Genomic DNA, 16,224 nt, shown 5'->3' with positions numbered 1-16,224 from the left:
CCCCAGTTCTGCCAGATAAGTGAACAGTTTAATGTAAACATGCTGTGATAGTATCTTTTCCGGTGCACTATACCTGCATGTTCCAGCTGCTGTTTGTGTAGAAACCTGCCTGATATGAAGAAACACACAAACTGTATATGTCGGTTGTCTTGCGTTATTATGGATGTGGGTTGCTGCTTCAGTAGCTAATAGAGGCTCAGGCTCCTCTCTCCCTGGCCCAGCTGCAGGCCATACTCTCTGGGCTCCGAGGCCTGGCAGAGACCCTGAGGTTTAGAGGAGTAGCCTGACCGCCTGGTGAGACACTGAGGGTTATCATTACAAAGGAAGTACACACACGCACAAACACAGAAAAAACATGTGTGCCAGTCAACACGCTGCCAATACTTCTCTCTCAGACTTCCACACACGCACCACTTCTCTGGAGAGAGTCTCTTTTCACTTTGTGTTATCACATGCATATTCACATACAGAGTTAGAAAAGGCACACTGTACTTCGTTTTATTGCTTTCACCACAACAAGTTAAGTTTGAAGCGTATTTTCTCTCAAAACATCACTTCTTGTAGCGTGCAATTTCCAGGGGTCATCATAACATTCAAAAGATGTCACTGAACTCTCAGCATCAGGAGTCTGAGTACACGCCACTCCTCATCCATCCAGCTCCACCACACACCGCCAAAGGTATTCAAATGAATGTCAGCCCTCCGAGTGGCAGAGAATCCTGACCTTGCATTGAGGCCGTCACGGCTGAGTAAATTTCCTCTTGTGTTTTCTTGGCAGAAGTCTATCCTTTTAACGCAGCGTATAGTTCATTTGGTAAATGCATTCACCCTCACTGTGCTGTGAGTGTATGCATTTTTGGCATACGTGGTCCCTGGTAGTAATCAAACCCACAGCCTTGGCAGCGGTCGTGTTATGCTCGGCCCATCAGACTGCACAGGAGCTGCTATGGCAGATAAGCATAAAGCAAGGTGAAGCCTGTTATTAGAGAAACAAAAACAACAACCTGTGGACCAGCTTGCACCGTTAAATCCCATCGGTCTGTGACGTCTAATGCATTCAAGCCATGATTTACTTTTTTCATAAAGTTACTATAGCTTAGTCTATCATTTACATATATCTACTTCATATCGTGTTACTGTTTCCCACCATAGCTCTTTCTTTCTTTCTTTCTTTCTTTCTTTCTTTCTTTCTTTCTTTCTTTCTTCCAACATTAAAAAAAAAAAAAAATTGAACATTTAAAATATGACTTGGGGCCACATGTCAAAAGATATTTTTTATAGAATATCTTCCTCAGAATTATAAGATTTAAAAATCACATGTGGCCCAAATCCTCTTGTTGGCTCATATACTGTAGAATCACAATGCTAACATTTTCATAATTACAATGCGAACAAACTAGTGATTATAAGGTTTAGTCTTTGTCATGGTAAGGTAAGGTCAGATTTGTCATTAGCATGCTAACCTGCGCAAATTAGCATTAAACAATGACATATGGTGGTTAACAAAAGTAAAAAAAAAAAAAAAAAAAGATAATAAGATGATGGTGGTATAAAAAGGGAGGGATGATGTGCAAACAAGAAGTGTTCCTTTTTATTCATTTATTTTACTTCTTTGACTACTGTAAAATGCATATAGCCTACAGTACAGTATATGCCCCAAACAGTTAATACAAAGATTTTACAGCAAGAAATGTACATTAGCAATGTGCAGTCATAATACGCGTAACAATAGTTAACATTGTGAAAAAAGCTCTTTGTTGGAGGTGGATGAAATAATGTATAATGTATTAAGAAAACATGAATAACATTCTCTAAAATGTGAATATGTTTTAAACTTGACTTTACATCAGGCATGAATAGGAGTCTGTGTTTGGATTGCTGAACATATAATTTATTATTTATCTTGGACGGCAGCCAAACATTATTATGATCTTTTAAATGCTTCGTCTTTTTGGTAGTAGAAGTGATGTTCAAAATGTCAGCCTGTGTTCAGGCTGTTGTGGAAATGCCTGCAGCAATTTTCATTTAGCCAAAAAAGGAGTTTTTTAAAGAAAATTCAAAATACATCTTGTTTCATTTAAAACCGGCCTGTTCAGTTCAGTTTGTCAGAGACGGTGGTGGGTGGATTATTTATGCATACATGCAGATTCAGACATCAGAGCCGTATCACTTGCTCGTCTGTTCTTTCAGTTATGTCCCGCTGATCTCTCCTTTTCAGATTCACCCACATCAGGGTAAAAACCTGTTGCTGCACTTCTAATTTGAAACTTGTCATTTATCTACTTCAGTTTATGATTTGTAATGTTTACCAGAGCGATGTTGTCCTTGGATTCTCAGTCTTATATTTTTTCCACAGTTTTTTTTTTCTTTCTTTCATTTCTTTTTTTTTCCGGACTACATCGTTCTGCTCCTGAGACATTTATCCCCGGGCAGAAGAAAGGACACCATGAGACACTTTGTTAAATGTTTTACTGGAACTTTTCCCCTCAAGGCTGATGAAGGTAAATGATAGAAACCTTCCTGACAGTGCTGTGTGAGTCCTGGGAAAGAGTGTTTTGGCAATAACAGAGTCATGCGTCTGGGCCACAAACACGTTAACTACCAAACTGGTTTGAACAGGGATGCGGTTTATAAAAAGCTTCCCCTTGGCATTTTGTGCTCAACTACAAGACATATACATCAGCAATAATTAATCCCCACTGCATGACTCACGATCATCAAGCAGCATTTTGGGTTTCGCTCAGGGTTTTCCATGGATGAAATGAAAAGGGAGCACTGAAAAGAAATGCTTCCAGCGCAGTGTGAACTGAACTTCAGGTTAATGGTGAATCTCCTCAAAGGGCAGACATGAGTCGCACAGGCACTGCATTAACCTGGCTGACCTCAGACATTTTACAGAAAGGGTTAATGTGTGAGTGAGCCAGAGACACATCTCTGTATAGGCATGAAGGAGCTCAATTATCTATACCACACCATATTATAAAAGGGAATGGCTGCATCTTCTTAAAGGTCATTTTAGGGAATTTATATTACACTGTTGCATTCGGGGACACTCACCTTGTCTTTCTGGGCTGCACAGGTGAATCTTCCATTATAAGCAGCTTAAGAAGAAATTCCCCCTCCACAAAATGATTGAAAGGGTAAATGAAACCAAATTAGTGTATTTTATGAAAGAAAATGCTTTGGTCCACAAAGCAAACACTTTTTCAGACTCGATAAACATTATTTTAGAGCAACTGAGTGGAAAACCTTCTGTTGTAGCATTTTTCCCAAAGTGGATAAATCCCCAGAGTATTTTGGAATAAGGCGACTTTTCACATTTATGGTTTGTAATTTCTCTGGGTTTCAGCTCATAAGCTCCAAATCAGATAAGATGATTATGTAAAATTGTCCCATCCGTCATCACTGCCCCCGAGCCAAAAAAGCAGGTGGATGACATCATGGTTATTAGGGCATATTACAGCAGCTTGTCGTGCCAACACACACACACAAACACTAGACACGCATGCACACACAGATAGTAGTTTGTTCTGGGACAGTGAAGCCCCATTGTCTAGAATTAGATCAAGATTTAGATTCAACAGGTAAAACAGTCTAACAGAAATCGGCCTCATTTCATGGGGGCTGCTCTCAACTGCAGGCTTTAACGTACCAGCATCATGGTGCGTTTGCAGTATCCTGCCTGACAGGAAGACCAACTCACCTCCGCTCCAACAGGATTATACCACATTTGTGTGGTTAGGAAATGCCCATCCCTGCTTGTTCATGATGTTGTAATTAACATCTATTTGTTTATTTATACCTGTTATTCACTATTTTTTCCACAATGCCTCCGATATCAAGCCTGAGCATGTTGTGTCTGGCTCTTTTTTTGTCTCTTATCCAGTGTCCAGTGGGTTAGTGCTGTGCTGCTCTCTTCAAGTGGCATGGAATGGATATATAGAAAAAAAGTGGTGTGTGAGAGGTTTTTGAAGATAGGCTACTTGGAAGAATTATGACAGGTGTCAAAGCCAGAGGGAAGCTACTCACAGGAAACCCTGAATGCCAAATGTAAGATTAGGATTGTATTTTGCAGCTCCTGCAGAGCTCAGAAGAAAGTTCAACATTTTGGCACATTGGCCCATTGCCATAATCCCTATAGTTTTAGGAGTAGGTTCATTAGCTTTAATTGTCGGTGCAAGCTATATATTCACCACGCTATGAGATACATGTAATAAGGGAACGTTACGAGACAGAGTTGTTTTCGAGGAAAATGCAGAGACTGCTTGCCGAAAACTTGCCCCCGACGGGAACGTGCATTAGCGGTTTTGCATGAATTTACCTCAAAAACAACTCCGTCTCATAACATTCCGTTATTATCTCATAGCGTGGTGAATGTGCAGGTCACAACTTGTCCACGAGAGCGTTTTGGAGTTGTTGGATTTGATGAGTTTGATGAGGGAAACCAAGAAATCCCATGAGCCTCCGTAGTGTAGCTCTGAGCAGCTCACGGCTCTGCTCCGCCGTTCTAAAAATAGCTTGCACTGACAATTAAAGGTAACGAACCTACTCCTAAAACTATAGGGATTATGGCAATGGGCCAACTTGCCAAAATGTTGAACTATCCCTCTAAGTTTGTATTAATGAAATAATTTATTTAGATAGGTAATTTGTTCGTTGTTATCCTGGCTTTTAAAAAAAAAATATTCCACTGGTTGAGGTCATCCATCCCTGTACATGCATACTATAGTCGGGGAACATTTTTTAAAGACTGATCAAAATCAATGCAGCCAACACATTCTGATTTAGTCCCCGGTATGAGTCAAAAACGGATCTGGGGCATGTTTGTAACTGAATGGTTAAGGCACATAATACCACACTGCAGAAGTGATTCTTGTTCATCCAAAAAGAAAAACAAAAAAAGGAAAAGGACTTCTTGTATTTCATCTTTTGTTAGGCCTCCCCTGAATGCACATCCAGCTCCTCCAAACTCTGAAAAAGTACTCTCTTACTTGTGCGATCATTCACCAGTAGCTGTTTGTTTACAGCGCTCTGCAGAGGCAGCCTTGGGTTCAGAAAAGTAGGGCTGTTATCACAAACTGTAAATCTGTCTGACTGTCAACTGAGAAACGACGCAGTGTGTTCCGTAACCCACTCCTGGTGTGTGGAGATTGTGTCACCAGAAGGTAAATCATAAGCTGCAACACACAGGCATCCAACCACCCAGTCAGTGTCACAAGAGCCACTCAGTATCTCGGCTAAATTATGCTCCATCCTCTTGGACACAGAACAAGTCTCTACCATCCATCTTGATGCCCTGACATGTGGTGCAGCGCCCGGCTCATCAGACCTACTGTGAGTCCCCAGTGTCAGGAGCCTTTCTCAGGTTCCTGTGGACCCCACACATGTATCATCATACATCATACTTGGAGAGCCAGAGCATTGAGCTGCTGCTCAATACGTCAGTGAACAGGCAACAAGGTATTGACACCTTTCAGCTTTAAATGGGATTTGAGTTAGAAAGCAACAAGGGACTTTCCTGACTTAAAGGGATAGTTCACTCAAAATGGAAATTTCACTCATTATCTACTCACCCTCATGTCGACTAAGGGCTGGGAGAAGTTTCAGAGTCCTCTGTGCCTTCTCGGAGTTACAGCGGGGCTCTGTGCAGCACTGCATGTCCATTTGACGGTTGCAAATAGATACCACTTTTCTTCGTAACATAAAGACACACCAAAAAACATCCAAATACCTCCATAGTGCTCGTATGTAATGTCCGTCTTGTATTGAAGCCCCGAAATTGCCGGTGTAATCACACTGACACTGGCGCAAATCTCGCGAGATTTGGATGGACCAGGAAGAGGAGCTTCCGCTACAAACAAGCTTGAAATATAGACTTATTTAATTTTTTTCCGAACAATTTCGCATTTCGGGGCTTCAATACAAGACGGACATTACATATGAGCAGCATGGAGGTATTTGGATGTTTTTTGGTGTGTCTTTTTGTGACGAAGAAAAGTGGTATCCATTTGCAACTGTTATATGGACATGCACTGCTATGCTGAGACCCCCTGTAACTCAGAGAAGCCACGGATAACTCTGAAACTTCTCCCAGCCCTTAGTCGACATGAGGGTGAGTAGATTAGTTAATGAGTGCAATTTGAATTTTGGGTGAACTATTCTTTTAATGCTTCTCTACACGTCTCTCATTGGCTCCAACTTTGCAAACACTGTATATACTTGCAATACCCTGGTATAATGCATTAGAAAAGTGCTACAACACTATTTCCCAAAATTTATGGTGGAGTTTTGAGGAAAACCTGGTTTATTTTTGCAAAAGGACGACACAGATTCCACTTACTCCTGTACTCCTACACTTTCCTGTGCATGCTGATGAATGAAAACAAAATTATACATCCTTTCTTTTATCTACCCCACTTGCACATACACTTCACAAAAAGGCATACATACATGTTATTTTTTTTGGGGTGTGGTAATAGATACAACAAATCAAATTAATCTAGGGAAATAAAATTAATGTTAGGAGTTTTAAATGCCATTTTTCAATGTGCCGAGCAACACAAACAAAGTCCTATTCACCCCTAGAGTGTAAGGTCATCTGAAAAAAAAAAGAAAAAAAAAAAGTAGTCTTGTGAGGATCAAAAGTGAAATAGGAGAAAGTTGTTATCATACTGGCTCTTTATCAGTCCAGAGACAGATATCTGAAAAGCTGGGCAAATCAAACCAAAGCTATGGTATCTGCTGCATGCCTCTATACTGCCAGAGCAAAGTGAGAAAATCTGTCTTTGTGATCTGGGTGGACTGACCTTGCACAGACATCCAGCTGACAAGTATGAGTTGATATAAAGTTTACACAGTGTTTTACAGTGTGTCTGGCAGCAGCAGGTAAAAGTACATCCAGGTTTCAGGCTGCATCTCCACAATCCACGTTGTCTGTCGAGCCGCACTTCTGCTTCACCGTGAATTCCCTCTGACAGCGCCACTGACTGTTTGTAAACATTGTCTCTGAGCACTGTCTAACCGCCTTATCTTCAGTCGCGAGAGCAGAAAACAGGCAAAACTCAGCAACTGGCTTCAAAGCTGCTGAGCTCCCTGAGCTGGAGCGACGCACGCTCCAAAACTATTTAATCAGGAGCTTTTCTCTTGGCCTCTGCTGTAGACCTGGAATGGCGATATGCTCTGAAAGCAGACGTCGCAGTGTGTGAGCGTTGTTAGTATGTGTGTGTGTGTGTGTGTGTGTGTGTGTGTGTGGTAGTAGTGGTTAGGGGGGTCATGTTTGTTTAGGCTGCCTGTCTGTTTCAGTGGGTCAGGCTCATGCTCATAGGGGTATAATTCTGTGGTGAGACTGCTGAAGATCTTACAAGTTCTCCAAAGTTTTCCTGAGGCCTCTCCTGCTCCTCCGATCCATCGATTTCTGCAGCTTAAATCCTCATAGAATCACGCAGAAGATCTGCAGGCATCTTGATCAAATTAGTACTCAGTAAAGCTCCTATACTTCCAAACTCCTGCATGCACAACACCAAGTCGGAGACCATTAGTCATTTTTATTTTGTCCTTGGGTTGTGCGAGTACCTATCAGATGGTCCACACTGCGCGTCTCTATATTTACAGCCATGTCCGGCTTCTGATATATCATCCTCCTCTGTGGAATTTCATAGCAGAGAGAGAGAAGAAGTGACCAGAATGATTATAGGCCAGGCTTTATTGCATGAATGACATCATGACTGTAGATCATGGAATCGCATGGTTTTGGAAATCCTCTATACGCATGCAGCGCAGTAAATCGCACAGTAGCTGTAGCATGCAGGCCATGACTCTTGGCTAAATATTTGGGATTTGGTGCAAAGGAAAATGGAAGGTCATAGTAGGGATGCCCGCATGCAAAAACACGCAGACACGCACATCAAATGCACACACATAAACTGTGAGTTGGAGTGGATTGGCTGGCGTGCGGCTCTAATCAGCACATTTTGCAGGGTGGTCTTATTACCATAGTTACACCTGTCAGATAACAGGTATCAAAGAGGCTGATTGCTTACTGCTGTGGAAAAAAGGCCCTGACCTCACTTTTGCTGAAACTTCATTCCTGTTTGGGTCTTGGCTGTTTAATGACCCAACTTGTTTTTGTTCATTCTTGTGTTTTATTTCAAATGTTGATATCTCCAACAACAAGATGTTTTTTGTGGTCTTAAGGACCAAAAAATCATCTCAGTACAGTTTTACCACTTCTATCTCAGACTTCTTTCTGAGGCTCTATAAGTATGAGGAGTTTGGAGTTCATCTTTGTGCCTGACCAGACTAACCACAAGGACTGTAGACTACCACTGTAGCTTGGTAAATCTTCCAGATAAACAGTGGTTGTTAACTATCCAAGAGATGGTTGTGCAATGCTGGCCTCCTGACATCCAATACAGTATAAATTTAGAACAGGTTAAAATAACAAAAAGAAAAGGTAAGCTGATTTTTGACTGATTTCTGACTTTTTTTTGCCTTTTCCTTTTTTCTTTTTTTTCTTGTTAAATGATGTTTATGTGTTGAGAGTTATTGTGAAAACTAACTCTCATATTTGGAAGTATGAGGACAGGACACAGCTAACTGGAGAATATGTAATATACAGTGTATAAAGAACAGCCTGACATTGGTCGAATTTCTTTTTTTAATAAAAATGTATTTTTACCTGCTACATTTTGACCTTAATTAAACCTTTATGCTAGGCTAAACTGACTGTAAAGCTAACTGTAACTTATCAACTACAATGCAAAACAATTCAACACCTGATCCTACACCCATATACTGTAGCGGTTCCTCTTTAAGTAGCCTAAGCAGTGCGGGCACTTTAGAGTTTGCAACCACCATGCGTTAATTTTGAATATTGTATTGAGAAAGTGTCCATGTTGGAACAGAAAAGAAGAGAAACGTACCTCTCCAACATTTCTCCCAACTTAGACAAATATAGTCGACATGTTCTGCTCCAGAAAACTATTATTAATAATTGTTTTTCAAATCTTTTTTAATCGTTTGAGAAACATGTTTAATCACTCCTTGTCTGCTGAATGTAACATTTTGCTTCAGGCACTTTCTTCTCTTGATCCTGTATTAACTGAAATGTCAGATGTCAAGAGATAAGCTGATTTCCTACCATGTTGTTTTGTCTGGATCTCAATACTGCAGAACACACCTGAGACCTTATCTCTTCCTGTATTGTTACTCCACAAGGTAGTGAATGGGCCCGAAATGCTGGAAGCATGTCAGAATCTTGTCAACACAGATCAACAGATCACTATGGATTTCCCCCAGTCCTATTTCACACAGAGTGCAATTTATAATCACTGAATGAGAGTCAAAATATTTGTTTTAGTGTGAAAACTAGAATGTTTCCACTGAGCAGCATCTGAAGTTCATCTGTTCCCCTCCAGTTCTCCCCTTAACTTTCATAAATAACAGACATTTCCATAGAAAGCCGCTATTTCTCCTTTTAAACAACCAACACAGTAAAACTGTGAGGTTTTATTGACAATAGCCACTGATTAACCTTATAATGCACTGCAGTAAAACTCAAATATGATAAGACAAGAATGCATCAGGTTAGTTTTTATGGAAGCAGCTGTCCTCACCTTCTACCTCAGTGCTGACTCAGCTTTTAACTGGTAAACACTTTTCTGCTCTTACCCTGACATTTAAGCCTACCTGTGTCACACAATGGGGCATGGTCCTGTGCAGACATGCCTGCCACTTTACATGCCTTCTTTACTCCTTAACGAAAAACATTTTTCGAGCAGCTAAGTCGTAGCCACACCCATGTGATAATGTACAGTGCTGCCGTGCCCTATATTTACCCAGCTCACCACAGCTCTGCCCTGCAGTTATGGCTGAGAATATGGCCCTTCCACTGGCTTTCACACAACACACAGACTCACAGTGCACAGATGGTGGGGTCGGTGTGGACTCTCTCATTGGTTGGTGTCTGTGCTATGATTGTGTGAAGCATTTTAAAATGGCATGCATATGCAGGGGTTTGTTTTCATGTTGACATCTTTGGTGCTGAGCACAAATTCCTTTAGTTTTTTCAGTGCTTACTGCTTACAGATGTATTTTTTTTTTCTTTGGATGTTTTGTTGATGGAATAAAAGGGGTGTGTCCCAATCAGTATTATGTCCCAGGTGTGGCTCAACATCACGTCATGCCAGAATTTTGTCCTGACGGTCAACCACACAACTGAAATGGTTCTCGACCGGAAAAAGGTGGCTTGCACCCTCCAGGTCGGGGGAGAGTTCCTGCCTCAGGTGGAGGAGTTTAAGTATGTTGGGGTCTTGTTCACGAGTGAGGGGAGAATGGAGCGCGAGATCGACTGGCGGATCGGTGCGGCGGCCGCAGTAATGCGGTCATTGTATCGGTCCGTCGTGGTGAAGAAGGAGCTGAGCCGAAAGGCAAAACTCTCGATTTACCGGTCGATCTACGTTCCCACCCTCACCTATGGTCATGAACTCTGGGTCATGACCGAAAGAACGGGATCCCGGATACAAGCGGCCGAAATGAGTTTCCTCCGCAGGGTGGCGGGGCGCTCCCTTAGAGATAGGGTGAGGAGCTCTGTCACCCAGGAGGAGCTCGGAGTAGAGCCGCTGCTCCTCCACATCGAGAGGAGCCAGCTGAGGTGGCTCGGGCACCTGTATCGGATGCCCCCTGGACGCCTCCCTTGTGAGGTGTTCCGGGCATGTCCCACCGGGAGGAGGCCCCGAGGAAGACCCAGGACACTCGGCTGGCCTGGGAACGCCTTGGGGTCCCCCCGGAAGAGCTGGAGGAAGTGTCCGGGGAGAGGGAAGTCTGGGGATCCCTGCTCCGACTGCTGCCCCCGCGACCCGACTCCGGATAAGCGGATGAAAATGGATGGATGGATGGATGAATGTTTGTGTTGTAAAAGGTTGGAGACTCACTGGACCTCGCAGAAGGAAACCAAGGAGAAGATCAATAACCCCCAATGGACAATTCAATACACCATGATTTTCATCCAGCTCTAATAATATATTCATGGGTTATACGATATAGTACGCTCACATCCAATTTAACAAGCCATAATTATAAGTGGCAGAATAAAGAAAAACATCATCACATCAGTCTATAACTACTTTGACTGAGTCAAAGATATTCATCAATGTTGAAGTTTTGTGTGCTTGTCACTTCTTGCTATCGGAACAGGAGGTGATGACCATTGCTTGACAAGAGTTGATGTTGAACATGGCGGCGTGACCGATGTTTGTGGCGGCAGTGCTTTTGTGTGTTAGTGGACTGACTGGTGCGACCGGTTTTTCAATCAGGACAAACTAGGTTTGAAGGTGAATTACATTTATTGTGCACAAAAAGAAACTTCTTGGTTGAAGATCCAGATGAAGACGGTCTGTATCTTGATGGAGGTGGTGCAAGAGGATAGCGGGAAAACTGGGAAGAGGCTTGGAGGCGTGCTTAAAGAGATAGTCTTCCTGTCTGAACTTTCGCTTAGCTCCCTGACTGAAAAGTGTGCAGATGGAAAGTGTGTAAATGTGCAACAGTACGAACCAACCAAGACATCCGTAGCAAAGCTTCCTGCTAAGGGTTTCCAAGCCGGGGTCATTCCTATGTTCCCACAGCCCTATGTTCCCACAGCATTATGTTCCCACATTTCTAACTTTTGTTGTCACTGAAAATTAGGCCCTATGTTCCCACAGCCCTTTGGTCCCACCATTGGTTGGGTTTAGGCAATGAAGAAAAGAGTTGGTTAAGTTTAGTAAAAAGACCCAGTAGAGGCTAGACAGGCCAGATAGGTAGAGAGAGTCCAGTGGGAACATAGGGCCTAATTTTGAGAAAAATCTTAGAACTGTGGGAACATAAGGCTGTGGGAACATAGGCATGGACCCAAGCTAAGCCATGAAGGACCTGGAGCACCATTACGGTGAGCGGGTCAAGCGAGGAGTTGTCTGACTACGTGCTAATCTGCACAACCTAGCATTGCCTTCACACATTCTAACGTTTTCTCCCTCTCAACAAAGTGGATATTAGCCTATACCTCAGACTGTCAAGAGCTTCTCAATGAAGCGCGAGGAACTGCTGTGTTTACCTTCTCACGGAAAGCTGGCTGAACCAGAGCACCAACAGATTAACACCGCCAGTAAGCTAAGGGGAGGCGGTTTGGCCGTGTACACCAACAACTCATAGTTTCCACCGTGGTTTCCGCTCACTGCTCACCAACCAGAGCTAATGACCGTGAAGCGCCGACCCTTCGGTTTACCCCACGCTAAGCCAAGATGTGGATTTGTTTCGCCACAGGAAGCGAATGTTTGGTTGTTTTTTTTTGCCCCTTTGCTCGCATAAACTGGAAGTAGACAGTAATATTCACCACTGATATTCGCGTATGTGTGACTGTAGCCTTTACTGCCAAGCATGACGTGGAAGCGCCGGCAATGTTTTTGTAATTACGTAGTAAGTCCTTTAGGGGTCGACAAAATTTACACACTACGTTTAACCCTGTGGTTGACTGAATAAAGGCCACAAAAAGTAGAACTCTATGCTTTCTTTATTCAGTCATGGTGATCCTGACTGATAATTATCCATTTTCTGCTAATCATCCTATAATTAGCTACGTCTGAAAACACCTGCCTCAAAACAAAAAGGATAAAATCTTTTCCTGAACTTCAGACTGACCTAATAAACTTCCCCTGAAACTCCTGCATACCCATCCTTTACTCTTAACTGGTCTTTAATGACAGTGTGTGTGTGTGTGTGTGTGTGTGTGTGTTAAAGTGTGTGTGTTTTACATTTCATCCAGGTGAGTTAACAGCTCATTCGAAGAGCAGCTCTTCAGTAGCTAGTCACATGTATTGTATCCTCAGTGATCCAACACAATACTGGGACAAAGCTCTGTATTCCCCTGCGGGCCAACGACTGCTATACGGCCTTTTGGACAACTTGAGATGTCTGGTGTATTCACTTTGACCTGAAACAGTGAGGGGATTAGCTATTGTGAAAACACAAAAACAGAAAGCCATTTAAAAGAGATACAGCACGAAGTCAGAGGAAATTCATGCCCTGCTTTAAAACCCATTGAATTTCCCAATCTCTGAGGGAAATCTGCTGTCCCATTGATAACTGCTGTGTCTTGTTACTGTAACAATATGTTTTCAAATTTAGCAATCGTTCAGAGAATTAGTCATTATTTTATTTACCTCTGATTTGTATTTCATATCTCATTATTACTGAGAAAAGCTATATCTTAAATTTTCAATATTCCACCATGTCGCATTCAGTAACTCAGCGGCTGGTCTGGTTGTGATTGCAGTGGATGATCCTGAGGGGCTCAGGAGCAGAGGGAACATGTGAAACAGATCCTGTCTTTGAAGCAGCCGCCGCAGGTCGTCACAGGGACTTCACCAAGGATTACAGAGCAGAGTAGTCACCACTGAGCTCTGTACAGCTGCCTGGCTTCCCACAGCCACACACCTTACCCAGGTTGGTAGGAATTCAACACAGGGGGCATGTCACAAGGGAGTGAGAATACCTTAGTTCAGATGTTCCCCTGTAAAGTGAGCTCATGGCTGCTGTACATTAGACTGTCACTCAGGATTATATGGATACTGTGTACAGGGCTTTGGCATGCCATGGCATTAATTCATTTGTGCCCCATCCATGCAACAATGTAGAACAAGTGCAACTCATAAATAATAGTAATAATAATTAAATATATTTATTGTACATATTTTATATATTTTGCTAACATTCAAATATGACAAAATGTCGCTGAGCCAATCAACAGCCAACAAAAGCAAATTGCAGTAAGGTAACTAATTAAGCGTACAAGCAGAATATGACCTTTTGCTCTCTGTTTAACTGTAAATGTCATTAAAATGTCTTTTCCATGGAAATAATAGTGGGCATAGAGAGTGATCTTGCAAAACAGAGGCATTTAAGACTTAATATAATGTAGGTTTTTTTCTTCTTCTTAAAAACTAGTCAATATGGACAAGAAAGCTGACAAAATACAGTAGGTACATCAATTTGAATTTCCATTCTCCCCACCTTTCAAAAAGCTTTTCCAGAGGCAGAATGTCCTTCACAGCCAAACAAATGTCAGTAACTTTGGTGCAGAACTAGGGCCTGACTTTCCTTCAAAAAACCCCAGGTCTTTTGAACCTTGCACGAGCTCAAGTAGAGTGAAGACAGTTCTGACGGCACATTAAACAAAACAAAGCAAACCCACATTATTGATCACTTTGACTAGAGAGTGGCACATCTCCGATTGTTTTTCAACATCACAGCAGATCAATATGGAGGAGTGCTTGGAGAGTACAGAGGGGTAAATGATGCTTTCTCTGTTTAGAGACTCTGGGAAATTGACAGACTGCCAGGTTGGAGGAGGCCTGGGTCGATACATATTGTCATCGCCTTCAGATTTATCATCCATATGGATGTGCTGCCATGTAGCACCCCACTTATTTTTCAACATATAAGATGAAGGTGCCAATATTTTATGATTTATACTGTAACACATATGTTGTCAAAAACTATTTTAGGAAAATGGATTCAGTTTCCAGCAGAATCCATTTCACACCAGTCTGACAGACAGCTCATGTAGACTCTGGTGTTTAATGTAAACTTGTGCTCAAGAAACATAGATTTTAATAAGATGAACTCACAATAACTCTACTGTCGCACAATAGGTGTCAACTGAAAATGTACAGTATATCCAGGTCAATGTTGACGACAATCATATGGGAGTTGTTGAAAGACAAGCAGAGAGAACAAGAAATACCACACACTATTGTCAAAGTGTAATGTCAAACAACACGCCTACTGAGAATCAAGCTGCATCTGCATTGAAGTCTTCTCTGTTAAGATTTCCATGGGTTTTGAAATCTTAATGGGATAGTTCACCCAAAATTCAAATTTCACTCATTATCTACTCACCCTCATGTTGACTAAGGGTTGGGAGAAGTTTCAGAGTCCTCCGTGCCTTCTCTGAGTTACAGGGGGGCTCGGCGCAGCACTGCATGTCCATATGACGGTTGCGAACGGAGCTCACTTTTCTTCGACCAAAAAGACACACCAAAAAACATCCAAATACCTCCATAGTGCTCGTCTGTAATGTCCCTCTTGTATTGAAGCCCCAACATGAGAAATTGTTCCGAAAAAAATATGTTTTAAGCTTGTTTGTGGCGGAAGCTCCCAGTGTTGCTCTGCCGGAATCTCGCGCGATTTGCAGAGCCGTGAACTGGGTGTCGATGCAAATCGCACAAGATTTGGACGGACCAGGAAGAGCAGTGCTGGGAGCTTCCGCTACAAACAAGCTTAAAACATAGACTTATTTAATTTTTTTCCGAACAATTTCTCATGTTGGGGCTTCAATACAAGAGAGACATTACAGACGAGCACTATGGAGCACTATTTGGATGTTTTTTGGTGTGTCTTTTTGGACGAAGAAAAGTGAGCTCTGTTCGCAACCGTCATATGGACATGCAGTGCTGCACGGAGCCCCACTGTAACGAGAAGAAGACACGGAGGACTCTGAAACTTCTCCCAGCCCTTAGTCGACATGAGGGTGAGTAGATAATGAGTGAAATTTGAATTTTGGGTGAACTATCCCTTTAAGGAGGTGCATTAGTTAATCAGAAGTGCCAAACAGTTCAGAAATTTGTACAATTTTTCAGATCAAAATTAAATTTACATCAAAAATGCTTAAACCATGAATATAAGAGCTATGAGTTGCACAGTATTACAACAGCATCTTGCATTAATATGAAATGTAAAGTTATATGGTCTCTCTGGAACACAGCACGAAAATGTAAAGGGAATAGTGGGATCCGCCTTCAGTTGCACAGCCTGAGCCTACCAGCACTGTGCTGTAGTTCAGTGGCTCATGTGCCTTTATGATTGTCGGCTTTTTACTTTGAAAGTGACAGCACTGATTAAACCGATGAAGAATAATAATCAAGAAAATTCAGAAAACTGGATCGAACTGTTGGGGTTGCCCTTACCAAGTTTTCTTCTTTTTACTTTCTCTCAAAGCACTTGGAAAGCATGGAAAATGAAAGGACAGTTACTTATTTCCAGGAGGAAGAGCCAGCTGTAAAATGTGAAGATCATCATTGAGCGCCTTCAGCTCTTGGATATAAATCTGGGCCGTGTTGAGACTTTTCAGCACAGCAGTACACCTCTATAGTCCAACCTCTCCAGAGAGAGAGAGAGCCCAGACATTTCATC

The sequence above is a fragment of the Trachurus japonicus genome, chromosome 19 (genome assembly GCF_045865225.1).
Source record: "Trachurus japonicus isolate A0001 chromosome 19, Traja_1.0".
NCBI lineage: Eukaryota > Metazoa > Chordata > Actinopteri > Carangiformes > Carangidae > Trachurus > Trachurus japonicus.
This window is presented reverse-complemented; position numbering follows the sequence as displayed.